Source organism: Silene latifolia, chromosome 9 (genome assembly GCF_048544455.1).
Source record: "Silene latifolia isolate original U9 population chromosome 9, ASM4854445v1, whole genome shotgun sequence".
In the NCBI taxonomy this organism is placed as follows: Eukaryota; Viridiplantae; Streptophyta; class Magnoliopsida; order Caryophyllales; family Caryophyllaceae; genus Silene; species Silene latifolia.
In genome coordinates, this window is record NC_133534.1 from 106529583 (window position 1) to 106538338 (window position 8756).

Sequence of the window (8756 nt, forward strand, 5' to 3'; positions counted from 1 at the left end):
ATATGGATCCCATATTATTTTTGTCAATTGTCTATATGTCACATGTCACATGTCACATAAATTTGTTATGTAATTTTTAACATATTAAAAATCAACGTATTAAAAATACGTCACATACAAAAATCGACTTAGTAATTTCATAATTACTTGCGCCAAAATATTTTACCATTTATAAATTTCAACTGATTGAATTTATAATAATTCATTCATTTTAATTGTTACATTAAACAATTTATTTCATCCGAGTAATTATACAATTTAATTACTCAGACCGTATCTCATTTAATCACATTTCAATTTGATACGTAAATTTTACTTCCAAAATCGTCCGTCAATTTTCAAGTAATTTAATCAACTCGTAACGTTATACGATTAATTAAATAATCAATTAAGAGTATCGCCCTATAGGTATGACCTAGGGGGTCAACTGATCACCACCGTCACACGACAGTAATGTCAAACTCTAGTCAGCCAATCATCACCGATATATGTTGACCGATTGTGATAACAATATTACTTCCCAATTGTATTCTTTAAAATGAGATTTAATAACGATATTTAAATCACGTGATCGCACTATTGTTGAGGACACATTTCCCAACAATCTCCCACTTGTCCTCGACAAGTGTGCGTCACCAATTCTCTTGTCCTATTACTATCTCCCACTCAATGCAAGGTGTCTTTCAGGTCGTACTTGCAAGTGATCATATCGAGAGTGGTTTCCTCGATCTGGAGAATAACTGATTGACCGGATTTATCCACTCGGGATACCTTCCGAGCGTGGCCACGCATTTCGATTCATTGCTCCTCGAGTGGCCCCGAGATATTGTTATAACCCTGACAAGGGGTGGACAATTCCTATCGCACTCATTCCCTTCGACTAGCCACAGCCATCATAACCCAAAATATGCCCATTTGACCCCATTTACGAAGGTCGTAGTAACACAAATCAAAGTTAATCTGAAACTGTGCCATCTTAGGCGAATAGTCTTTAGTCAAAAGAATCGACTCATTTGAATACTATAGTAGCTCTCGCCACGACCAGGCTATATAAATTTGCCAGAACTCTATAAGCGGTCATTAGGCCCGACAAAATGTTCTTAACAGTCTGCCTATGTGATCGACTAGTCATCTCACATGACTCTATGGCACTTGAACTTGCCATCAATCGCCTCACACTCTAGTCACTTCGAGACGTGACCTCATACAAGTGACTATGGGCAAATACTATGTTAATCCGTGTTCACTTTAACAGGGTTCAATTGTCTCTACAACCCGTATGGATGTAACAAAGTATAAATTAAAGATAAAAGACAAATGTGATTATGAACATGAACAAAAACAACACTTTTATTTCATTTCAAAATCTAACAGAAATTTGGTACACGTTTAAGTCCCATGGACGTAACATGCCCATCATGCTTAGCCTGCGATAAAGGCTTGGTGAGCAGATCGGCTATGTTGTCATCCGTCCCAACCTTACAAATCGCAATTTCCTTTCTTTCAATGAAATCTCTTATTACATGATATTTTCTAAGTACATGTCTAGATCTATTACTAGACTTCGGCTCCTTAGCTTGGAAGATCGTCCCACTATTATCACAATAGAGAGTGATGGGATCATCGGCGGTAGGTACTACTTTTAGACCTTCCGTGAATTGCTTGATCCACATAGCTTCCTTGGCACCTCGATCTTTGCTATGTACACAGCCTCCGTTGTTGAATCCATGATTCTGACTTCCTTGAAGCTTCTCCACATTTACGGCACCACCATTGAGCATGAAAACAAAACCGCTTGTGATTTCATGTCATCTCTATCTGTTTGAAAACTTGAGTCCGTGTATCCCGTAACACGCAACTCAGTGTCTCCTCCAAACACAAGGATAGAGTCCTTAGTTCTTCTCAAGTACTTAAGGATGTTCTTGACAGCAATCCAGTGACTCTCACCGGGATTTCCTTGATATCTACTCGTCATGCTCAAGGCATACGAGACATCAGGACGTGTGCATATCATGGCATACATGATTGATCCAACAGCGGAAGCGTAAGGGATCAACTTCATGCGTTCAACATCATGGGGTTCGGAGGGACATTGAGTCCTGCTCAATATCGTTCCGGTTACCATAGGTACCAAACCCCTTTTGGATTTGTCCATGTTGAATCGTCGAAGAATCTTATCAACATAAGACTCTTGACTTAGTGCCAATATCCTCTTGGGTCTATCTCTATAGATCCGGATACCTAATATGCGTTGTGCCTCTCCTAAATCCTTCATTTGGAAGTGGTTACCTAACCACTTCTTAACGGAAGACAACATTGGAATATCATTTCCAATGAGTAGTATGTCATCGACATACAAGATTAGGAACACAACATTGCTCCCACTGAATTTCACGTATAAACATGGTTCCTCAACACTTCGAGTGAACCCATTTTCTTTTATAACATGATTGAATCGATGATTCCAACTTCTAGATGCTTGCTTAAGACCATAAATGGATCTCTTAAGTTTGCACACTTTGTTAGGATTTTTAGAATCAACAAAACCTTCGGGTTGTATCATGTACACCTCCTCTTCTAAATGCCCATTTAGAAAAGCGGTTTTGACATCCATTTGCCATATTTCATAATCATGAAATGCGGCGATCGCTAACAAAATCCGTATGGATCTTAGCATGGCTACGGGGCGAAGGTCTCATCATAATGGAGACCTTGGACTTGGGTAAATCCTTTTGCCACTAGCCTAGCTTTGTAGACATCGTCATGTCCTTCTATGCCATTTTTGACCTTGAATATCCATTTGCATTGGAGGGGTCTTGCCCCTTTAGGCAAATCTACCAAGTCCCAAACTTGGTTTTCAAGCATAGAATCCATTTCGGACTTCATGGCTTCAAGCCATAAGGTGGAATTAGGACTAGAGATTGCGGCCTTGTAGGTGGCGGGCTCGTCACTTTCCATAAGCAACACATCGAGCGTTCCATCTTCTTCGATAAGTCCCACATATCGATCGGGATGGCGAATGACTCGGCCCGTCCTTCTTAGTGGAGGAGGTGCAACCGCGTTAGACGACGAAGGAACATCTTCTTGCGTCTCTATCTCGGTTTGTGGCTCTTGAACTTCATCAAGTTCAAAATTTCTCCCACTCTGTCTCTTAGAAATAAATTGACTTTCTAAGAAGACAGCCTCACTAGACACAAACACTTTGTTTTCTTGAGGTTTATAGAAGTAGTAACCTCGAGAGGTCAAAGGATAACCTACAAAGATGCATTTTTCGGATCTTGGGGCAAGCTTATTGTCGGGTTTAGCCTTGACGTAAGCATCACATCCCCAAATTTTCATATAGGATAGATTGGGAACCCTTCCTTTCCATGTCTCAAATGGAGTCTTTTCGGTGGCCTTAGTGGGACTATTATTTAAAGATAGAATTGCGGTTTGGATTGCAAATCCCCAAAACGAGTTCGGTAACTCGGTTTGACTCATCATGGATCGAACCATATCTAGTAGGGTTCGATTCCTCCTTTCGGCAACACCATTCAGTTGTGGTGTTCCAGGTGGAGAAAGTTGTGATATAATGCCACAACCTTTCAAGTGTGAATCAAATTCAAGACTAAGGTATTCACCACCACGATCGGATCGTAGTGCCTTAATCCTTTTGTTCAATTGGTTCTCTACTTCGTTTTGGAATTCCTTGAATTTCTCAAATGCTTCACTCTTGTGTTTCATCAAATAGATATACCCATATCTACTTAAGTCATCGGTGAAGGTTATAAAGTAGTCATAATTACCACGAGCGGTGATGCTCATTGGTCCGCATACATCGGTGTGTATGAGTCCTAATAGCTCACTAGCTCGTGTCCCTTTACCACTAAAAGGATTACGAGTCATTTTGCCAAGTAGGCAATATTCGCATGTACCAAATGATTGATAATCAAATGGTGCAATCACATTAGTAGAAATTAATCTTTTGATGCGATTCTCGTTTATGTTACCTAATCGACAATGCCAAATGAACGCTTCACTTGGATCACTTGTTTTGAGTTTCTTTGATTGTATGTTATAAATATCATTTGTTGGATTTGAGGTCTCTAAAATGTAAATGCCATTAATGGAAGAAGCTTGGCCAATAACCAAATCATTCCTAGAAATAGAGCAACAATTGTTCTTAATGACAAAACAAAAACCGTCCATGTCTAGCATGGCGATTGAAATAATGTTTTTAGAGAGCGTAGGAACATAAAAACAATTATGCAAATACAACTCAAAACCATTTGGCAAAGCTAGAACATAAGTTCCTTTGGATTCGGCCGCTACCCGAGCTCCATTTCCAAGTCGAAGATCCACATCTCCCTTGCTAAGCTTCTCCACATCTCTTAAACCCTGTAAATGATTACAAAGGTGAGAACCACAACCGGTATCTAGTACCCATGTCGTAGTGGAAGTATAATTTATATCAATAACAAAAATTTCTTTAGGAATTGTACCTTTTGGAGTAATGAGTCCTTCCCTTATATTTCGCAAATACATAGGGCAATTCCTAAGCCAATGTCCCATGCCATAGCAATAATGGCACTCATCATTAACTTGCTTGAAGTTTTTGATTTTCTCTCCTTTCTTCTTGAACCTCTTGCCCTTTGAAGCAAGAACTTGATTGCTAGAGCTCCCACTAGCTTTGGCATTTTTATCTTCCAGAGATAAAGACCCTATAGATCGTATGAGGTAGTCTTCCTGAGACGGACTCACACGAGGTCTAGTAGTAGTGGGTGGTTTAGAAGTGGTGATGAAATTAAGGTTTCCATCCGAACCTATCCCGAAATGAAGTTCTCTAGTTGTATCGAAATTATTGTTGGAGCATACGTCGTCAAGAACATGGTGATATGACTCAATGGTTATCGGTGCGGTAGCATTTGATGGATTCATTGTAATGCACTACAAATATGGAGGAAAGGAAATATTAACATTTGTCTTTTTAAATCATACTTGCAAATTTAACAAGATATGAACATTTATATAGTGACCTCTACCCAACTATAATAAATGATTCCAAGACCCAAATTCATATCAACTTAGGCACGGGGTAGCCGATGAAACCCTCATCAATATAACTCGGTGGATTAACCTTTTAATCGATTCTACTTTTAGAATTCTTGGTCGATAAAATTACTCTAATATTTATCTATAGCCCAAAACACATCAACAAGGGCACGGGGTAGCCGATGAAACCCTTATCAATTACTTTTGTTGAGTTCAATCCAAATTTCGAATAAATGTGTCCATTATCCAAACCCATATTAATTTAGGCACGGGGTAGCCGATGAAACCCTCATCAACATGAATTCGGTGGATTAGACATTTATCACCCACTTCCCCTACGTAACAAGGTTTGTACCCCGGGGTAGCCGAGTGCACTCCCTCGCGAAATAGGTTTTCATGGTTTCTACTATTTGGTAAGGCTATGTCTCAATTGTTTGTTTTAGCGAGAGGTCATGTCAATTTATTATCTATCACGTTTTAAGTGAACTAAAGCGGTGAACTACGATAATTCGAATTGACACGGTCGATAAACTCGATAAAAGACAATGCATGTTTAGTTATGGCGATTTAGCGATGCATGTGACATAAAATAAAATGCAAGCATAAAGATAAATAAATCCTAGTATGGCCTTTCCTAAAATAGAAAAACTATTAATCTAATGCATGCAAACATTAAAATAAATAGAGGAGAAATCATGTCCTTACATTGTAAATTTCGGCTATTAGGGCACAAGAGAGATCACCTTTCTCTTCTTGTTCTTGAGCTTTTCCAATGGAAGAACAAAGATCTAAGAGTAAGATCTCTCCCTATGTATTATACCCAAGGCTCCTCTTAATTTAATTAATATTACAAAACTAGTATAATATTAATTATAGAGAAAATTGAACCAAAAATATTTATAAACACTTAAGTATTTTCGGTTATGAAGAGAGATAAAGAGAGGATTTTATTTCTCTAGAAAACTTGTATTTTGGATGATAGATTAGAATGAATAATAATCTACAATCTTTTGTATATTATGGGTAAAATAATTAGAAAAACAATGATGAATTGTTCTTCTCTAAACCGTGTAAAAGGGAGAAGAAAAGGGGAGCCAATGCATGGATTTATTTGTCTTCACAATGCACCATAGGCTTGCATGGCTAAAAAGCAAAACAATCATTATGTTTAGCTACCAATTAAACAATTAATTAGCTTAAACCTCTCCTAAATTTCGGTCCATTTGGTAATATGGAATCCATATTATTTTTGTCAATTGTCTATATGTTACATGTCATATGTCACATATATTTGTTATGTATTTTTAACATATTAAAAATCAACGTATTAATAAAAATACGTCACATACAAAATCGACTTGGTAATATCATAATTACTTGTGCCAAAATATTTTACCAATTTATAAATCACAACTGATTGTATTTATAACAATTCATTCAATTTAATTGTTACATTAAACAATTATTTCATCCGAGTAATGATACAATTCAATTACTCAGACCGTATCTTATTAATTCACATTTCAATATGATACGTAAATTTTACTTCCAAAATCGTCCGTCAATTTTCAAGTAATTTAATTAACTCGTAACATTATACGATTAATTAAATAATCAATTAAGAGGGTTGCCCTTTAGGTATGACCTAGGGGGTCAACTGATCACCACCGTCACACGACAGTAATGTCAAACTCTAGTAAGCCAATCATTACCGATATATGTTGACCAGTTGACAGTAACAAAATTACTTCCCAATTGTATTCATTTTAATGAGACTTAAACATGTGATCATCATGATCAACAGTCGTGATCGCATTATTGTCGGAGGACACATATTCCAACAAAAGAAGAGCACTCGGAGCGGAGGCAAAAACCTTTCTTATATTAAATTAGGAGTATATTATACTAGATTAAGCACAATCATTCCATATTAATCTTTCCTTAATTATTGTTCGAAGTTTATGGGGTAATTGAAGATTATTGGGTTATTATTCGAGAACTGACAACTCTTCATCAATCAATCAAGTTTTCTTCTATTATTCTTTGCTTTATATTTGGATCATTCCTAAGTTGGTAAAATTCCTTTACTCTTTACTCTTTATTGTTTATTTCCTCATTCTATTATCATGTTTATACTTGTTGTAATGATTGACACCATTGATGACATGTTTCCCATGATAATCAGTGAGTAGTTACTTAGCTAGGATTAATGGGGAATTAAGGGAAACCAACATGGGGATTGATTCATACTTAATCTAATATGCCTGCATAATTAATTTGCTTGCTTATTGTGATTTCAACTTATGCACATGTTATGTTTGAAAAATACGAGCCTATGAATCCTTGCATTTTTTACCCATCACCTATCTTTTTAATGAGGCTTGTAAGCTTATACATCAACTCGAGCCTCATTAGACCATGCATATAGTTGGATAGAAAGGATTAAGTTGACTTGTAGGTGTTGCACAATCTAATCGATTCGACTCCGGGACCCAAACCTTCCTAGGGATTGTAAGCTTATACACCAACTTGATCCCATCACAACAATAAGTGCTTGCTATATAATTGAGAACATGTTTGTATGATTTACTCCCATGAATCCCTTATGAATCCACGATATCCTAGAACTTTTATTCATTTGTTTACATCCTTCCTTTTATTGCTAGTTTTACTTTATTCTTGCATTAGTCTAGAACACAACTACAAACCCAAATCGATCGTGACACTAGCATAGATTGAGATACATAGACTTAGAACCCAAAGCACACCTTTCCATGGATCGATCTCGACTTAACCACTAACTAGTTGTTTGTTGAGAATATAAATTTGTTTGATGGAGTGAACAACGACTCGCTATCACCATCAAAATGGCGCGCCGATACTAGGGGATAGTGTTATGTGATTAAGTTCTTACTTGTTTGTCTATTTTTATTTGTGCTTTAACCTTGAGGAACTTGTTCCTCAAGGTTTGTTCTTGCCGTTTAATTGTAGTTTCCATGTTTTAGTTGTACCTTTATCTTGGTTATATGATGACCCAAGACTTGACATATGGAGTATGTGGTGGATCTTTTGAGTATGACTATGGGTATGGGGAGTTTGAGGGGCAACTCAACACAAACCTACCTTACTACTCATACAATGAAAGTCCTAACTACTACCCCTATTTTTCCCACCAAAATCACCACACCCAATATGAACAACAACCATCCACCCAAAACTCACTTTGCAACCATTTCCAAATACCACAATATAACCACTTTCACACCCCCCCCCCCCCCCCAACAAAAAGATGAGCCCAACTTTGACATTGAAGATATGGTCCTCCAAATGATGGGAGATCTACAAAATTTCTTTGAACAAGTGCTAGAGGAGAGCCAAAATAGAGACAATGTTCTTCGAAGCATTGTTACCCATGGGGAGGAGTTGGCAATTCAAATTGCCCAAATGAAAGAAGCCTAAGTAACCACTCATCCTCATTCCTTGGACATTGATCATGAATGCGAGTTTGAAGGAGTTACCTTTGCCGAGAAATGGCAAGAGCCACTCTCTTTGAGCTCTTATGAGTATGAAAGTGTGGTATTTGATGAAGAAGGCATGAGGTTGAGTAAGCAAAATGCTTTTAGCCTTTGTGAGTATGAAGGTGTGTCTTTTGATGTGAATATTGAGATGATGGAGAAAGAGTTATTGAATAAAATTGAAGCCCCCATTTATGATTCTTATGAAGT